This window comes from Cervus elaphus, chromosome 6 (assembly GCF_910594005.1).
Source record: "Cervus elaphus chromosome 6, mCerEla1.1, whole genome shotgun sequence".
Lineage (NCBI taxonomy): Eukaryota > Metazoa > Chordata > Mammalia > Artiodactyla > Cervidae > Cervus > Cervus elaphus.
In genome coordinates this window covers 31,997,106-32,017,567 of record NC_057820.1, presented here as the reverse complement: position 1 = coordinate 32,017,567, position 20,462 = coordinate 31,997,106, and the positions used below count along the sequence as shown (strand labels likewise).

The following is a 20,462-nucleotide window of genomic DNA, read 5'->3' as shown; positions in this document are numbered from 1 at the left end:
ATGCGAAGAGCTGATTCATCTGAAAAGACTGACGCTGGGAAAGATTGAGGGCAGGAGGAGAAGGGGATTACAGAGGGTGAGATCATTGGATGGTATCACAAACTCTATGGACATGGGTTTGGGTGGACTCTGGGAGTTGGTGATGAACAGGGAGGCCTGGCATGCTGCGGTTCATGGGGTTGCAAAGCGTCGAACACAGCTGAGCGACTGAACTGACTGACTGACTGATGCTTGCTGTTAAAATTTAACTCTTGAGAACATCTGTATGTGTATTGTATCCTCAGGAGTCCTTCAAGGTAAAGGAGTAAATGACAAGGCATAATTTGGCAATTTCTGTACCTGCCACACTACTATTATAATACCAAAATTCACAATGCATCTCTTAAATATACTTCTTTTTTATCACAATATTACTTCAAAATTCTTGTCAATCAAAGGCACTCTGTGCTACTTTAGCACCTGCTGTGTATATTTTGGTTTATATATATATGTATCTGAGGGGCTTCCATGCTGGCTCAATGGTAAGGAATCCACTTGCAATGCAGGAGACACAGTTCAGTTCCTGGGTTGGGAAGCTCCTTTGGAGAAGAAAATGGCAGTCCACTTCAGTATTCTTGCCTGGGAAATCCCACAGACAGAAGCCTGGCTGGCTACAGTCCGTGGGGCCACCAAAGAGTCAGATACAACTCAGTGACTAAGCAATAGCAACAACATAAATATTTGAGATAAGCTGAAGCTATTAAAATGGTCTACCTTTCTTACAGAAGATGTCTAAAATCTGACCTTTTATAGAGTGTAACTGACTTATTAAATATTAGTAGTTGTCCACTGTTAAGTTACTGTGCATACCTTTTGTGGAATCTCGGCAAGGGCTGATGCAATCATATTAGCTCTTTCTTCTGACATGTTAGTGATAATTGACCCCAAAGAAAATACCACAATACCATTTTCTCCAGAGCTCTGCACAAGCTCTTCCATTTCCTGTGAAAAAAAGCATTTGCTCCATCACAAAAGAGCAACAGCATAGCAAACATTCGTTGAAGGATGACTACAAACAGTTAAAGAGAAAATCTGATATTTTGAGGAATTATTAGAGTTGCAGCTGTTTTTCAAAATATTGTGGTAAAATACAAGTAACATAAAGCTTACCACCTAACTACTCCTAAGTGTATAGCTTAGTAAAGTATATTCGTATTCTGCAACCAATCTCCAGAACTTTCTCATCTGACAAAAGTGGTGGTCTGTGTCCATTAAGAAACTCCATTTTCCTCTTGCCAGCCTCTGGCAACCTTCATTCTTCTCTGTGTTTCTACAAATTTAACTAGTCTGGATACCTCATATAAGTTGAGTTTTGCAGTATTTGTTTTTTTGTGATTTACTTATTTCAGTCATGTAAGATTCTTCATTGTGACAAATGTCAAAATTTTCTTTTAAAGCCTGAGTAATATTTCGTTGTTTGTAGATACCACATTTTGTTTATGGATTTATCTGTTGATGGACACTTTGTTTGCCTCAACCTCTTGGCTCTTGTGAATAGTGCTTTCGTGAATGTGGTGTGCAAATAGGTCTTGGGATCCTAATATCAGTTCTTTTGGATACATGCCCAGAAGAGGAATTTCTGGACTATAATTATAGTTTCAATTTTTTTAAGAATATCCAAATTGTTTTCAGTAATAGCTGTCTTTTAAGACTTCACTCCTTAGGTCCTTGAGAAGGATATGTGTGATTTGAGGACAGTTTTTTCTATTAGGTATATTTATGGGAATGTTTTTGTATGTGTGTGTGTGTCTGTGTGTAAGCAAGAAATGAGATAGAGCCAGTACACATAGTAATGAGGGAATAATATAATCTTGGTAACAAGATTATACTTAGACTCTTTGTCAGTAATGTTATCAATTACTAACATAGATTCTTAGCAGGAGGCATGACCACAGGATCTTAAGTCACCTTTAATTCTTTATTGTTGTAGTTCTACTATATCATCTGTTTACTCCAGTCAGACTTTCTAGGGAATTATTTTAGCTTAGTCATTACTGTTTCACTTCTCTGACTATGAGCACTAAGAAAGAATTATAATATAAATGACTTTATCAATTGGTCAGCTCTGTAATTTCTATGCCTTACATTAAACGTTTTCAGAATTTCTCAAACTCTATATCTAAATTACTAATCATTGAAGAGTCTGGTATTATTGTTTGGAAGTTCTGTGAAACAATCCTTTGAGTCCTATTTATATATGACCCAGAGATATACCTGTCATTACATATTTCAGTGACCATATTGCTGGGTTTGTTTACATATTACACCCTTTGCCCTGAGCTCATATTGTATGATCTATGTCACAGTAGGCTGTGCTATATGCAACTGCTGTGAGGGACTCTTGCCATCACCTCAATGGGTACCCCAGAGAGCACCTGCTCCCCAGTGGGACAGCATTACCCTGATACAAAATAAATAGGAACATTACAATAAAAAACTATAAGAATATCCAGGATGAATATACATGCAAAAATTCTCATCCAAATATCAGCAAACCAAATTCAAGAATGCATTAAGAGGACCATATAGCATGACTAAGTGAGATTTATCCCTGAGATGAAAGGATGGTTCAACATACCAAAATCAAATATAATACTTTATACCAGTAGAATACAAGACAAAATAACTTGATCATCTTAGTAGATGCAGAAAATGCATTTGACAAGACAAAAACATCCTTTTATGGTTAAAAATCCTCAACATACTGGATATAGAAAGAACACACCTCAGTAAAAACAGCCATATATGACAAATCCAAAGGTAATATTATACACAATGGTGAAAGTTAAAGGTTTTTATCTAAGATCAGGAACAAGACCAGGAGGCCCACTCCCACACTTAGTCAGTTTAACCTAGAAGTTCTTGCTAGAGCAACTAGGTAAGACAAAGGAATCAAAGGATCCAAATAAAAAAGGAAGAATAAAAATAATCACTTTTTGAAGATGACACATTTTTTTTGTATAGAAAATCCCAGACAGTCAACCATAGAACTGAACTAATCAACAAATTAAGTAAAGTTGCAAGATATAAAATCAACATACAGAAATCAGTTGTATTTCTGTATACTAACAATGAAACATCTGAAAAAAAAAAAAAAACAACACTATCCCATTCACAATAACATCAAGAATAAGACAATAACTATAAATAAATTTAACCAATGAAGTGAAAGATCTGTATAATGATAACTACAAGACTGTTGAAAGAAATAGAATAAAACACAAAGGAATGGAAAGGCATCTTGTGTTCATGGATTGGAAGAATTAATAGCTAAAGTGTCTACACTATCTAAAGCCAAATAGAACACACCTCTCAATTTCAAATTATACTAGAAAGTTACAGTATTTAAAACAATATGGTATTGGCCTATAAATAGACACATAGGACAATGGAACAGAATACAGGATCGAGAATTAAATCCTTGCATGTACAGTCAACTAGTATTTAACAATGAAGGCAATCTTGAAAGGATTGTCTTTTCTTTCTCTTCTGAGGAAACTAGATTAACACATGTAAAAAAAAAAAAAAGAAATAAGACTTCTAACTTACAGCACTCACAAAAATTATTTGAAAATGGATCAATGGTTTAAATATAATGGTTTAAATATAAAAGAAACTTCTTGACCTTGATCTTAAAAATGAGTTTTTTTGGATATAACACCAAAATCACAACAAAAGAAAAAGAAATCAACTGAGACTAAATCAAACCTAAACATTTCTGCACAGCAAAAGACACAATCAGATAAAAATGTAACCTACAGTATAGGAAAAAAATATTGCAAACCACACATGAAAAGAGGCATTAACATCTAATATATGTAATTCATACATCTCAATAATCAAAAAATTAATTGCAATTGGCAGATAGACAGGATAGATATTTTTCCAAAGGTACCCAAATGGCCAACAGGTATATGAAAAGATGTTCAATATCACTGATACTCAGGGAAATGGAAATAAAAACTTCAGTGAGATACCATCTCACAACTGCTAGAAAGTCTGTCATCAAGAATATAAACAATACATGTAGATGAGAATGTGAAGAAAAGGAAATTAAATTAGTTGAGTGTCTATGGAAAATAAAATGAAGTTTTCTACAAAATTAGAAATAGATCTATTATGTGATCCAGAAATTTCACTTCTGGGTATATACCTGAAGAAAACAAAAGCAGTGTAGTGAAGAGATATATGCTCCTATGTTTATTGCAGGATTATTCATGGAGCCAAGGGGAAAATTTCTGTCCTTTATAATGAAAAAGCAAAATGGCTGTCTGAGGAGGCCTTACAAATAGCTGTGAAAAGAAGAGAAGCAAAAAGCAAAGGAGAAAAGGAAAGATATACCCATTTGAATGCAGAGTTCCGAAGAATAGCAAGGAGAGATAAGAAAGCCTTCCTTAGTGATCAGTGCAAAGAAATACAGGAAAACAATAGAATGGGAAAGACTAGAGATCTCTTCAAGAAAATTAGAGATACCAAGGGAATATTTCATGCAAAGATGGGCTCAATAAAGGACAGAAAAGGTATCAACAGAAGCAGAAGATATTAAGAAGAGGTGGCAAGTATACACATAAGAACTGTATAAAAAAAGATCTTCACAACCAAGATAATCATGATGGTGTGATCACTCACCTAGAGCCAGATATCCTGGAATGCAAAGTCAAGTGGCTTTTAGGAAGCATCACTATGAACAAAGCTAGTGGAGGTGGTGGAATTCCAGTTGAACTATTTCAAATCCTAACAGGTGATGCTGTGAAAGTGCTGCACTCAATATGCTAGCAAATTTAGAAAACTCAGCAGTGGCCACAGGACTGGATAATGTCAGTTTTCATTACAATCCCTAAGGAAGGCAATGCCAAAGAATGCTCAAACTACCTCACAATTGCATTCATCTCACACACTAGTAATGCTCAAAATTCTCCAAGTGAGGCTTCAGCAATACGTGAGCCGAGAACTTCCAGATGTTCAAGCTGGTTTCAGGAAAGGCAGAGGAACCAGAGATCAAATTGCCAACATCTGCTGGATGATCAAAAAAGCAAGAGTTCCAGAAAAACATCTATTTCTGCTTTATTGACTATGCCAAAGCCTTTGACTGTGTGGATCACAATAAACTGTGGAAAATTCTGAAAGAGATGGGAGTATTAGACCATCTGACCTGCCTCTTGGGAAATCTGTATTCAGGTCAAAAAACAACAGTTAGAACTGGACATGGAACAACAGACTGGTTCCAAATAGGAAAAGGAGTACATCAAGGCTGTATACTCTCACCCTGATTATTTAACTTACATGCAGAGTACATCATGAGAAATGCTGGGCTGGAGGAAGCACAAGCTGGAATCAAGATTGCAGGGAGAAACATCAGTAACCTCAGATATGCAGATGACACCACCCTTATGGCAGAAAGCAAAGAAGAGCTAAATAGCCTCTTGATGGAAGTGAAAGAGGAGAGTGAAAAAGTTGGCTTAACGCTCAACATTCAGAAGACCAAGATCATGGCACTCAGTCCCATCACTTCATGGCAAATAGATGGAGAAACAGTGGAAACAGTGGCAGACTTCATTCTTTTGGTCTCCAAAATCACTGCAGATGGTCATTGAAGCCATGAAATTAAAAAGATGTTTACTCCTTGGAAGGAAAGTTATGACCAACCTAGACAGCATATTAAAGAGCAGAGATGTTACTTTGCCAACAAAGGTCCGTCTAGTTAAGGCTAGGATTTTTCCATTAGTCATGTATGAATGTGAGAGTTGGACTGTAAAGAAAGCTGAGTAAGAAAAGATTGATGTTTTTGAACTGTGGTGTTGGAGAAGATGCTTGAGAGTCCCTTGGACTGCAAGGAGATCCAACCAGTCCATCCTAAAGGAACTCAGTCCTGGGTGTTCACTGGAAGGACTGATGTTGAAGCTGAAACTCCAATACTTGGGCCACCTGATGCAAAGAGCTGATTCATTTGAAAAGACCCTGATGCTGGGAAAGCTTGAGGGCAGGAGGAGAAGGGGACGACAGAGGATGAGATGGTTGCATGGCATCACGGACTCAGTGGACATGAGTGAGTAAACTCTGGGAGTTGGTGGTAGACAGGGAGACCTGGCGTGCTGCAGTCCATGGGGTCGCAAAGAGTCGGACACGACTGAGTGATTGAACTGTACTGAACTGAAGGGAAAAAGCCTAAGTGCCAATCTTGAATGCATATAGAAGATGAAATATACACACACACACCCCCACACCCAGAGGCACAGACATAGAATAATATTCATCCATGGGAAAGAAATTCTGTCATATTTGATAACATTGATGGACTTTGACAATATTATGCTAGAATTTCTTCATTCATTCTAATCTTTTATCTACTTCTATAATTAAATATATTTATGACATATATTTTGAAAATTGTAATCTAACATATTCTTTTTTATCCTACAAGAAAATTATGATCTTGTTATTTTTTTTATTTTCCACTTGTTTCCAAATAAGTCTCATATGTAGATGATTTAGGGTAATTAAGTATTCAATTATAATGGTGTGATGTGCATTGATCACATTAGTGATCAATTAAACAGTGATTGATACACTGTTTAATCATTGCTTAATAACAGATATTTAGATTGCTTCCTGTGTTGACTCTTATGAATTACTGCCCCAAATATTGTTTTTGCACATCTTGATTATTTTTTTCTGTATCATTTCATAAGAGTATATTGTGAAGCCAAAGGCTATAAGCATTTTTAAGATTCTGGACACATTTTGCCAAACATCTTATTTCTTACAAAGTACAGAAATTTTCTGAGAACCTAATAATTAATGGAAAGAGTGGTAGTTTGAAAAAACAGTTTCTCTGTATAATAAAGTCTTCACAGTCATTGACTTGGATTCAAATCTTGTTTCTCCAACTTAATAACAACACATTATTATTAATTATTGTGATTTACTGCTATTCATCTTTTTCTTTTACCTTCTTCCTCTCCTGCTCATCTCTTCTCTTATTAACATTGTCACTTTCCTGAAATGAGAATGGGGAAATTTTTCAAAAAACGGAGTTAGGTAGCACAGAACTTTCACTAATCTTATCTCAGCCTTTGGACACTCTGAAAGTTACCAGAGATAACCCAAGCTTTTTTAATCAAAAGTGATACTGTGTTTTACCTTTGAAAAAGATGTTTCATTTTTCCATCAGTAAGAGACAAGAAGGATTTCTTAAGAGATGACAAAATAGTTCACAGATTGGATTCTTGCTTTCCTTCATATGGACTGTTATCCTAAACTGAAGAGAATTTTTCATAATTTGAAAATATGGGCAATTTTCAGATTCATGTATGAATAATTATTTGGTCTTTATTACATGTGCAGAATTTATGGTTCTTATGTATGCAGTGTAAATTCTACCAGGCAGCTATGATGTTGAGACCTACATTCTTTTAAGGGAGCTTTTCTGATGTTTTCTTTAGGCTTAGTATAGGCAGAAAACACCTGGTCATTAGAATAAATGAGAATAAATCCTCCCTTTTCTGCTGTTAGATGTAAAACCCTGGAGATTTTAATGAGGAATGGTTTAAATACTGGTGTGAAGGTGAGGAAATGTTGGATTTTGTTGCAAAAAATTGTTAGGTCATACATTTCATACTTTTATATTATTGAAGAATTTTTTTTAAGCTAAAGCACTGGTGAAAAGCCTCAATCCTTACAAAAAAAACTATAGCATTTTATCTTGCTCATCTCTTTGCCAAAACCTTAAAAAAATTCTTAACATTATAATTTTAGATTGAATATACTCATCAGACTCTTGAGAGTCCCTTGGACTGCAAGGAGATCCAACCAGTCCATCCTAAAGGAGATCAGTCCTGAATGTTCATTGGAAGGACTGATGTTGAAGCTGAAACTCCACCTGATGCGAAGAGTTGACTCATTTGAAAAGACCCTAATGCTGGGAAAGATTGAGGGCAGGAGGAGAAGGGGATGACAGAGGATGAGATGGTTGGATGGCATCACCGACTCAATGGAGATGAGTTTGAGTAAACTTCAGGAGTTGGTGATGGACAGGGAGGCCTGATGTGCTGTGGTCCATGGGGTCGCAAAGAGTCAGACACAACTGAGTGACTGAACTGATTATATTTCATTTAACTTAAACTTGATTTAGTCTATTAAAAGTTTTGATTACCTTTATTTTTAACATAAAACATTAAAAAATTTACTTTTAAACAACTCCCTAGGATATCTACTCTCTAGGACTTTACTGGATTACATAATCTTGATGTATTGGAAAACTGATTTCTAAGTATTAATTCACAAAATCCAAGTGGCTGGTGCACACTGGGTTATTGATAGTATGTTAGAGTAACAAAATTACAATAATGACAATAGTTAATATTTCTTCTGGATCACTGAGTATGTGTCAGAGACATTTTAGGTGCTGCATACCTACTAAATTTTTTTTCCCCTAAATTGACAATATGAGGTTGGTACTGTTATTATGTTAGTGTGCTTATATCTCTATGAACATTGTAATCTAGTTTTCCATCATTGTTGTCTGTATCTTGCCTTCTAAATGATGGCCGTTTCCATTCTAGCCCCTTTACAGTCCAACACAGTGACTAAATCTTGTGTTTCTTTTTAAATGTGATCATCTCTCTCCCTTTCTTAACCGTTTTAATTTTCTCTGTAGTGCTCCTACTAGATGTTTCCAGCTCCTTGTAATTATCTGCTTCTTTAATCAGCCTCTTCCTGTTTAGACCAAACAGACTTCTTGGGACGGAGAAGGCACTGGCACCCCACTCCAGGACTCTTGCCTGGAAAATCCCATGGACAGACGAGCCTGGTGGGCTGCAGTCCATGAGGTCGCTAAGAGTCAGACACGACTGAGCGACTTCACTTTCACTTTTCACTTTCCTTCATTGGAGAAGGAAATGGCAACCCCCTTCAATGTTCTTGCCTAGAGAATACCGTGGACGGAGGAGACTGGTGGGCTGCCATCTATGGGGTCGCACAGAGTTGGACACGACTGAAGCGACTTAGCAGCAGCAGCAGCAGACTTATTGGGAACTGTCATTACCACTCCGCCTGTTTTTCTTTCCTGTCTTCCTCCACAGATACCCTATCCCTTCTGTTTATTCCTAAATATCCTTCAGATCTCACCTTAATATCAGTGCCTCAGAGATAATGTCTATGATTCACTCTGGATATTTCCTTAGTTGTTGTGGTCTTTTTGTATTATAATAATTTTCACACAATGTTTGTATACTGCTATTCTATCTTTTACTTCCCTGATGGCTCAGAGGGTAAAGCGTCTGCCTGCAATGCGGGAGACCTGGGTTCGATCCCTGGGTCGAGAAGATCCCCTGGAGAAGGAAATGGCAACCTACTCCAGTATTCTTGCCTGGAGAATCCCATGGATGGAGGAGCCTGGTAGGCTACAGCCCACAGGGTTGCAAAGAGTCGGACATGACTGAGCGACTTCACTTTCCCATTCTCTTTCCACATAGAGTATCAGGTGGCAGAAACTGTGTCTACACCATATCTCTGCATATTAGCACTTACTTCTGGAGTATGCTAGTCACCATTATAATTATTTTTGAATGAATGATGCTTTATTATGTGTTCAACAATGAATTCATAATTTGATGAACATATTCTCAAAGTCTCCTGGGTTTCTCGTTTCTCCAGGACACTCTCCTTCCCAGTTTAATCTGTAATGATAATAAAATTCAGATACTGTGTTGGTATAGAAATAAATGTTTTTAGTTGTCAGATCACTTTGGTAAGCTCTCTACATTTGACTCATTGAAATAAAATATTCTAAATAAAGCAAGCAGACTTATTGTTATTGAAAATGCAAAGTAAACAAAACAAAGCAAATAGGAATATGCCACCTTAGGCAGGGATTTGGCAGGTTTGCAGTGGAGGCCTCCAACAAATTCAAAATTTGGTAGCAGAAGGCAAGGGAATTCAAAATCACAGAAGGTTCGAATGAACCACATCTCAGCTTTCCCCATTGTCTCTGATAACGTAGTGTGTCTTCTTGAAAGGCAAAACAAAAACAAAAGCAAGAAGGAAGATTAGACAAAACGAGAATGCTACCATGTGAGTATTTTAAGTAATTTTTAGAAAGGAGCTTGGAATGATACAGCCAAAGATGTTTGAAAGTGTCTGTTCTTTGATAAAGCAATTAGATGTGTGTATAATGTAATATGAGTGTGTTCAGTCTGTCAGTCATGTCCAGCTCTTTGAGACCCCATGGACTGTAGCCTGCCAGGCTCCTCTATCCATGGAATTCTGCAGGCAAGAATAATGGAGTGGGTTGCTGTGTCCTCCTCCAGGGAATCTTCCCAACCCAGGGATCAAACCTGGGTCTGTTGCATCTCCTGCATTGGCAGACAGATTCTCTACCACTAAGCCACTTGGGAAGCCCTATAATATAATAATATAACAATAGAATAATATTATATTATAATATAATATGAGCTTCCCTTTTTGCTCAGCTGATAAAAGAATTTGCCTGCAGTGTGGGAGACCTAGGTTTGATCCCTGGGTTGGGAAGATCTCCTGGAGAAGGGAAAGGCTACCCACTCCAGTATTCTGGCCTGGAGAATTCCCTGGACTGTATAGTCCATGGGGTCACAAAGAGTTGGACACAAATAATACAGTAAAGAAACTGAGCTAACCAGATAGAAAGAATTTCTGAATCCGACCGAGATACTTGTTCTCCAAATATGTGTGTCATTTCTCAATTTAAATGACTTCAGCTGTCAAGAAATTTTATGGGGTTTCCAGTGATTTTTTTTTAAGTTAAAAAAATTTAGTAAGTTGGAAATATAATTGCTTGGAGAATTTCCAAGTTCTTCAGTTTGTGGCTTGTTACTTCCTGAAATGATCTGTGTTACTGATAGTCCACAGGGTTCTACTTTCAGTTCAGTTCAGTTACTCAGTTGTGTCCAACTCTTTGCAACCCCATGGACTACAAAATGCCAGGCCTCCCTGTCCGTCACCAACTCCTGGAGTATACTCAAATTCATGTCCATTGAGTCAGTGATGCCATCCAACCATCTCATCCTCTGTCATTCCCTTTTCTTCCCACCTTCAATCTTTCTCAGTATCAGGGTCTCTTCAAATGAGTCAGCTCTTCGCATCAGGTGGCCAAAGTACTGGAGTTTCAGCTTCAACATCAGTCTTTCCAATGAATATTCAGGACTGATTTCCTTTAGAACTGACTGGTTTGATCTCTTTGCTATCCAAGGGACTCTCAAGAGTCTTCTCCAACACCACAATTCAAATCATCAATTCTTTAGTGCTCAGCTTTCTTTATAGTCCAACTCTCACATCCATACATGACTACTAGAAAAACCATAGCTTTGACTAGATGAACATTTGTTGGCAAAGTTAAGTCTCTGCTTTTCAATATGCTGTCTAGGTTGGTCATATCTTTTCTTTTAAGGAGCAAGCGTCTTTTAATTTCATGACTGCAGTCACCATGTACAGTGACTTTGGAGCCCAAGAAAATAAAGTCTGTCATTGTTTCCAGTGTTTCCCCATTTATTTGCCATGAAGTGATGAGACTGGATGCCATGATCTTAGTTTTCTGGATGTTGAGTGTTAAGCCAACTTTTTAACTCTCCTCTTTCACTTTCATCAAGAAGCTCTTTAGTTTTTCTTCACTTTCTGTCATAAGGGTGGTGTCGTCTGCATATCTGAGGTTACTGATATTTCTCCTGGCAATCTTGATTCCAGCTTGTGCTTTATCTAGCTTGGCATGTCTCATGATGTACTCTGCATATAAGTTAAAGAGTTCAGTTCAGTTCATTTCAGTCTCTCAGTTGTGTCCGACTCTTTGCGACCCCATGAACCGCAGCACACCAGGCCTTCCTGTCCATCACCAACTCCTGGAGTTTACCCAAACTCATGTCCATTGAGTTGGTGATGCCATCTAACCATCTCATCCTCTGCTGTCACCTTCTCCTCCTGCCTTCAGTCTTTCCCAACATCAGGATCTTTTCAAATAAGTCAGCTCTTCACATCAGGTGGCCAAAATATTGGAGTTTCAGCTTCAATATCAGTCCTTCCAAATAAACAGAGTGAAAATATACAACCTTGATGTACTCCTTTCCCTATTTGGATCCAGTCTGTTGTTTCAATCCAGTTCTAACTGTTGCTTCTTGACCTGCATACAAATTTCTCAGGAGGCAGGTAAGGTGGTCTGGTGTCCCCATCTCTTTAAGAATTTCCTACAGTTTGTGGTCATCCACACAGTCAAAGGCTTTGGTATAGTGAATAAAGCAGAAGTAGATATTTTTCTGGACCTCTCTTGCTTTTTCAATGATCCAACAGATGTTGGCAATTTGATTTCTGGTTTTACTTTACCATATAACTTAAGTATTTCTGTATTATTTATGAGAGCAGTGGATCATTTTATATTTTCAGTTCATCTTTACACTCACAGGAGAAAAATTCTTGGAACTTTATACAAACACACTTTCTAAGGCACTAGAAAAGTTAGGGCTCATCCTAAAAACTAAAAGATAACTTACCCTAGTACTTTGCTGTAAAACAGATTCCACTTGTTTACATTAAATGTCTGGAAACAGAGGTCAAAATAAAGTACATATATCATATTTTTTAGCCTCTCCATGAATGTCATATGATCATTTATTTCTGACATAATAACAGGTACCTATGATGGTGGGAATGCAATTTTTCCACGTTAAAGGTATTTTAAATATCTCAGCCAGCAACTCACCACAAGTCCAATGGCATCTGCAAAAACGACCTTGAACCTTGATTCCTGTAACTTTGTCATAAGTTTCTTGTTTGAAACAACATCTTCTCAAAGCTTCATAATAGTATCAGAATATTTCAAAATTACACTTTTCAGTGTTGAGAAATGTGTCCAAAATGAGTCTTTTGACACATCCATCCACACATCTTGACAATACACTTGATAAACTTTTTGTAATCATCGTTAGCTAAAGATGCATGGAGAGTCTCAAACTTCATAGCAGATGGTTTGTTGGGATCAATAAGAATGGAAACTGAAGATGTCAAAACAGTCACATCATGACCCCTTGTGACAAGTTGATCCAGAATCATCTTCATGTTAATCCAATGACTATATTCCACTGGTTATACCAGCACATTTCCACAACTTCCAGAGCTAAAGTAGCAAGTCAGCCTTAGCAGCAACAGAAATGACAGACATTTCATGGACATCTTATTCACATGCAAAAATTGCTGAATCCTTTGCCATTGCTCATGCTTATATCTCCTCATGCTTATGAGGAGGTACCCCACGTCCAAGGTCAGAGAAACCCCAGCAAGAGGATAGGTGCTGGAGCGGCAGTTGTACAGCGTTGGAGTGGCTGTGAGGAGGTGCCCCACGCCCAAGGGCAAAGGAGAAGCCCCAGCAAGATGGTAGGAGGGGTGAATTTGCATTTAGAATCAAACCCCATTCCCTCCAGAGATGCTCAGAGGGCTCAAACAAACCTTGTGTGCACCAGGACCCAGGGACCCTAGAGACACAGCTGTGTTGAGCGTCTCCTGTGGAGGTACAGGTCAGCAGTGGACTGCCACAGAGATGGGGTCTCTGGGTGTAGCAGACTTGGGTGTGGCATAAGCCCTTTTGGAGGAGGTCACCATTAACCCCACCATAGAGCTGCCAGAACTTACACAGGACTGGGAAATAGACTCTTGGAGGGCACAAACAGAACTTGGTGTGCACCAGGACCCAGGAGAAAGGAACAGTGACCCCCACAAGAGACTGACCCAGACTTGCCTGGGAGTGTCCAGGAGTCTCCAGTGGAGGTATGAGTTGGTGGTGGCCTGGTGCAGGGTTGGGGCGGTGAGTGTAGCAGTGCATGCATGGGATCTTTTGAAGGAGGTCCCATTATCTTCATTACCTCCACCATAGTTTGACCCCAGGTAAAGAGCAGGGAGGGAACACAGCTCCACCCATCAACAGATAATTGGACTACAGGTTTACTGAACATGGACCTGCCCATCAGAACAAGACCCAGTGTCACCCTCATTCAGTCTCTTTCATCAGGAAGCTTCCATAAGCCTCTTATCCTCTATCAGAGGGCAGACAAAATGAAAACCACAACCACAGAAAACTAACCAACCTGATCACACGGACCACTGCTGCTAAGTCGCTTCAGTCGTGTCTGACTCTGTGCGACCCCATGGACTGCAGCCTACCAGGTTCCCCCATCCATGGGATTTTCAAGGCAAGAGTACTGGAGTGCGGTGTCATTGCCTTCTTCACACACGGACCACAACCTTGTCTAAATCAATGAAACTATGAGCCATGCCATGTAGGGCCACCCAAGACGGATGGGTCATGGTGGAGAGTTCTGACAAAACGTGGTCCACTGGAGAAGGGAATGAGCAAACCACTTCTGTATTCTTGCCTTGAGAACCCCATGAACAGCATGAAAAGGCAAAAAGATAGGACACTGAAAGATGAACTCCCCAGATCAGTAGGTGCCCCATATACTACTGGAAATCAGTGGAGAAATAACTCCAGAAAGAATGAAGAGGCAGAGCCAAAGCAAAAACAACACCCAGCTGTGGATGTGACTGGTGATAGAAGCAAAGTCCGATGCTGTAAAGAGCAATATTGCATAGGAAACTGGAATGTTCAGTCCATGAATCAAGGCAAATTGGGAGTGGTCAATCAGGAGATGGAAACAGTGAATGTCGACATTTTAGGAATCAGTGAACTAAAGTGGACTGGAATGGGTGAATTTAACTGAGATCACCATTATATCTACTACTGTGGGCAAGAATCCCTTAGAAGAAATGGAGTAGCCATCATAGTCAACCAAACAGTCTGGAATGCAGTACTTGGATGCAATCTCAAAAACGACAGAATGACCTCTGCTCGTTTCCAAGGCAAATCATTCAATACCACAGTAATCCAAGTCTATGCCCCGACCAGTACTGCTGAAGAAGCTGAAGTTGAACAGTTCTATGAAGACCTACAAGACTTTCTAGAACTAACACCCCAAAAAAGATGTCCTTTTCAATATAGGGGACTGGAATGCAAAAGTAGGAAGTCAAGAAACACCTGGAGTAACAGATAACTTGGCCTTGGATGCAGAATGAAGCAGGGCAAAAGCTAATAGAGTTTTGCCAAGAAAATGAACTGGTCATAGCAAACACCCTCTCCCAACAACACAAGAGAAAACTCTACACATGGACATCAACAGATGATCAACACTGAAATCAGATTGATTACTTTCTTTGTAGCCAAAGATGGAGAAGCTCTATACAGTCAGCAAAAACAAGAGTGGGAGCTGACTGTGGCTCAGATCAGGAACCCTTTATTGCCAAATTCAGACTTAAATAGAAGAAAGTAGGGAAAACCACTAGACCCTTCAGGTATGACCTAAATCAAACTCCTTATGACTATACAGTGGAAATGAGAAATAGATTTAAGGGACTAGATCTGATAGACAGAGAGCCTGATGAACTATGGATGGAGGTTCATGACATTGTACAGGAGACAGGGATCAAGAACATTGCTAAGGAAAAAAAAATGCAAAAGGCAAAATGGTTGTCTGAGGAGGACTTACAAAATAGCTGTGAGATGAAGAGACGCAAAAAAGCAACGGAGAAAAGGTAAGATATACCCATTTGAATGCAGAGTTCCAAAGAATAGCAAGGAGAGATCAGAAAGCCTTCCTCAGTGATCAATGCAAAGAAATAGAGGAAAACAAGAATGGGAAAGACTAGAGATCTCTTCAAGAAAATTAGAGATATCAAGGGAATATTTCTTGGAAAGACGGGCTCAATAAAGGACAGAAATGGTAGGGACCTAACAGAAGCAGAAGATATTAAGAAGAGGTGGCAAAATACACAGAAGATCTATACAGAAAAAGTCTTCACTATCCAGAAAATCACAAAGGTATGATCACTACCTAGAGCCAGATGTCCTGGAATATGAAATCAAGTGGGCCTTAGGAAGCATCACTATGAACAAAGTTAGTGGAGGTGGTGGAATTCCAGTTGAACTATTTCAAATCCTAAAAGATGATGCTCTGAAAGTGCTGCATTCAACATGCCAGCAAATTTGGAAAACTCAGCAGTGGCCACAGGACTGGATAAGGTCAGTTTTCATTCCAATCCCCAAGAAAGGCAATGCCAAATAATGCTCAAACTACCACATATTTGCACTCAACTAACACGCTAGTAAAATAATGCTCAAAATTTTCCAAGTCAGGCTTCAACAGTATGTGAACCTTGAACTTCCAGATGTTCAAGCTGGTTTCAGAAAAGGCAGAAGAACCAGAGATCAAATTGCCAACATCCACTGGATCATTGAAAAAGCAAGAGAGTTCCAGAAAAAACATCTATTTCTGCTTTATGGACTATACCAAAGTTTTGACTGTGTGGATTACAATAAACTGTGGAAAATTCTGAAGGAGATGGGAATATCAGACCACCTGACCTGCCTCTTGAGAAATCTGTATTCAGATCAAAAAGCAACAGTTAGAACTAGACATGGAACAACAGACTGGTTCCAAATAGGGAAAGGAGTATGTCAAGGTTGTGTATTTTCACCCTGCTTATTTAACTTGTATGCAGAGTACATCATAAGAAATGCCAGGCTGGGTGAAGCACAAGCTGGAATCAAGATTGCAGGGAGAAACATCAATAACCTCAGATATCAGATGACACCACCCTTGTGGCAGAAAGCAAAGAAGAACTAAAGAGCCTCTTGATGAAAGTGAAAGAGGAGAGTGAAAAAGTTGGCTTAACGCTCAACATTCAGAAAACTAAGATCATGGCATCTGGTCCCATCAGTTCAGTTCAGTTCAGTTCAGTTGCTCAGTTGTGTCCGACTCTTTGTGACCCCATGAACTGCAGCATGCCAGGCCTCCGTGTCCATCACCAACTCCCTGAGTTAACCCAAACCCATTCCATTGAGTCGGTGATGCCATCCAACCATCTCATCCTCTGTCGTCCCCTTCTCCTCCTGCCCTCAACCTTTCCCAGCCTCAGGGTCTTTTCCAATGAGTCAGCTCTTCGCATCAGGTGGCCAAAGTATTGGAATTTCAGCTTCAACATCAGTCCTTCCAATGAACACCCAGGACTGAGTTCCTTTAGGATGGACTGGTTGGATCTCCTTGCAGTCCAAGGGACTCTCAAGAGTCTTCTCCAACACCACAGTTCAAAAGCATCAATTCTTCAGTGTTCAGCTTTCTTTATAGTCCAACTCTCACTTCCATACATGACTACTGGAAAAACCATAGCCTTGATTAGATGGACCTTTGTTGACAAAGTAATGTCTCTGCTTTTTAATATGCTGTCTAGGCTGGTCAAGGCTATATATTGTCACCATGTTTATTTAACTTATATGCAGAGTACATGATGAGAAATGCTGAACTGGAGGAAGCACAAGCTGGAATCAAGATTTCTGGAGGAAATATCAATAAACACAGATATGCAGATGACATCACCCTTATGGCAGAAAGTGAAGAGGAACTAAAAGCCTCTTGATGAAAGTGAAAGAGGAGGGTGAAAAAGTTGGCTTAAAGCTTAACATTCAAAAAACTAAGATCATGGCATCTGGTCCCATCACTTCATTGGAAATAGATGGGGAGACAGTGGAAATAGTGTCAGAATTTATTTTTTTGGGCTCCAAAATCACTGCAGATGGTGACTGCAGCCATGAAATTACAAGACGCTTACTCCTTGGAAGGAAAGTTATGACCAACCTAGATAGCATATTAAAAAGCAGAGACATTACATTGCCAACAAAGGTCTGTCTGGTCAAGGCTATGGTTTTTCCAGTGGTCATGTATGGATGTGAGAGTTGGACTGTGAAGAAAGCTGAGTGCCAAAGAATTGATGCTTTCGAACTGTGGTGTTGGAGAAGACTCTTGAGAGTCCCTTGGACTGCAAGGAGATCCAACCAGTCCATCCTAAAGGAGATCAGTCCTGGGTGTTCATTGGAAGGACTGATGCTGAAGCTGAAACTCCAATACTTTGGCCACCTGATGTGAAGAGTTGACTCATTGGAAAAGACCCTGATGCTGAAAGGGATTGGGGACAGGAGGAGAAGGGGACGACAGAGGATGAGATGGCTGGATGGCATCACCGACTCGATGGGCATGAGTTTGGGTGGACTCAGGGAGTTGGTGATGGACAGGGAGGCTTGGCGTGCTGCGGTTCATGGGGTCGCAGAGAGTCGGACACGACTGAGCGACTGAACTGAACTAGATTGGTCACGGAGAAGGCAATGGCAACCCACTCCATTACTCTTGCCTGGAAAATCCCATGGACGGAGGAACCTGGTAGGCTGCAGTCCATGGGGTCGCGAAGAGTCGGACAGGACTGAGCGACTTCACTTTCAGTTTTCACTTTCTTGCATTGGAGAAAGAAATGGCAGCCCACTCCAGTGTTCTTGCCTGGAGAATCCTAGGGATGGCGGAGCCGGGTGGGCTGCTCTTTATGGGGTTGCACAGAGTCGGACCCGACTGAAGCGACTTAGCAGCAGCAGCTAGGTTGGTCATAACTTTTCTTCCAAGGAGTAAGCATCTTTAAATTTCATGGCTGCAATCACCATCTGCAGTGGTTTTGGAGCCCAGAAAAACAAAGTCAGGCACTGTTTCCACTGTTTCCCCATCCATTTGCCATGAAGTGATGGGACCAGATGCCATGATCTTAGTTTTTTGAATGTTGAGCTTTAAGCCAACTTTTTCACTCTCTTTCACTTTCATCAAGAGGCTCTTTAGCTCTTCCTCAGTTTCTGCCACAAGGGTGGTGTCATCGGCATATCTGATGTTACTGATATTTCTCCCGGCAATCTTGATTCCAGCTTGTGCTGCCTCCAGCCCAGCGTTTCTCATGATGTACTCTGCTTATGAGTTAAATAAGCAGGGTGACAATATACAGCCTTTACGTACACCTTTTTCTATTTGGAACGAGTCTGCTGTTCCATGTCCAGTTCTCACTGTTGCTTCCTGACCTGCATACAGGTTTCTCAAGAGGCAGGTCAGGTGTTCTGGTAATACCATCTCCTGAAGAATTTTCCACAGTTTATTGTGATCCACATAGTCAAAGGATTTGGCATAGTCAATAAAGCAGAAGTAGCTGTTTTTCTGGAACTCTCTTGCTTTTTCAATGACCCAGCAGATGTTGGCAATTTGATCTCTGGTTCCTCTGCCTTTTCCAAAACCAGGTTGTACATCGGAAGTTCACGGTGTACATATTGCTGAAGCCTGGCTTGGAGAACTTTAAGTATCACTTTACTAGCATGTGAGATGAGTGCAATTTTTTTGTAGTTTGTGCATTCTTTGGCATTGCCTTTCTTGGGGGTTGTAATGAAAACTGACCTTTTCCAGTCCTGTGGCCACTGCTGAGTTTTCCAAATATGCTGGCATATTGAATGCAGCACTTTCACAGCATCATCTTTCAGGATTTGAAATAGCTCAAATGGAATTCCATCACCTCCGTTAGCTTTGTTAGTAGTGATGCTTTCTAAGGCCCACTTGCCTTCAGATTCTAGGGTGTCTGGCTGTAGGTTAGTGATCACACCATCATGATTATCTGGGTGGTGAAGATCTTTTTTGTACAGTTCTTCTGTATATTCTTACCACCTCTTCTTAATATCTTCTGCTTCTGTTATGTCCCTACCATTTCTGTCCTTTATTGAGCCCATCTTTGCATGAAATGTTCCCTTGGTATCTTAATTTTCTTGAAGAGGTATCTAGTCTTTCCCATTCTATTGTTTCCCTCTATTTCTTTGCATTAATCGCTGAGGAAGGCTTTCTTATCTCTCATTGCTATTCTTTGGAACTCTGCATTCAAATGGGTATATCTTTCCTTTTCTCCTTTGCTTTTTGCTTCCCTTCTTTTCACAGCTATTTGTAAGGCCTCCTCAGACAGCCATTTTGCTTTTTGCATTTCTTTTTCTTGGGGAAGGTCTTGATTCCTGTTTCCTATACAGTGTCACAACTCTCCGTCCAATCTAGTCCCATCATTTCATGGCAAATAGATGGAGAAATAGTGGAAACAGTGACAGACTTTATTTTTTTGGGCTCCAAAATCACTGCAGATGGTGACTGCAGCCATGAAATTAGAAGATGCTTACTCCTTGGATGATAATTTATGACCAACCTAGACAGCATATTAAAGAGCAGAGACGTTATTTTGCCAACAAAGGCCCACCTAGTCAAGGTTGATTTTTCCACTAGTCATGTATGGATGTGAGAGTTGGACTATGAAGAAAGCTGAGTGCTGAAGAATTGATGCTTTTGAACTGTGGTGTTGGAGAAGACTTTTGAGAGTCCCTTGGACTGCAAGGAGATCCAACCAGTCCATCCTAAAGGAGATCAGTCCTGAATGTTCACTGGAAGGACTGATGTTGAAGCTGAAACTCCAATTCTTTGGCCACCTGAGACGAAGTAGTGACTCATTTGAAAAGACGCTGATGCTGC

The 20,462-nt window shown here is 39.7% G+C and overlaps 1 pseudogene; it reads right to left on the bottom strand.

Annotated features, from left to right (window-relative positions):
* Positions 1-771: 771 nt before the first annotated feature.
* On the bottom strand, positions 772-13,230 carry LOC122696528 (annotated as a pseudogene).
* Between the last annotated feature and the right edge of the window lie 7,232 nt (positions 13,231-20,462).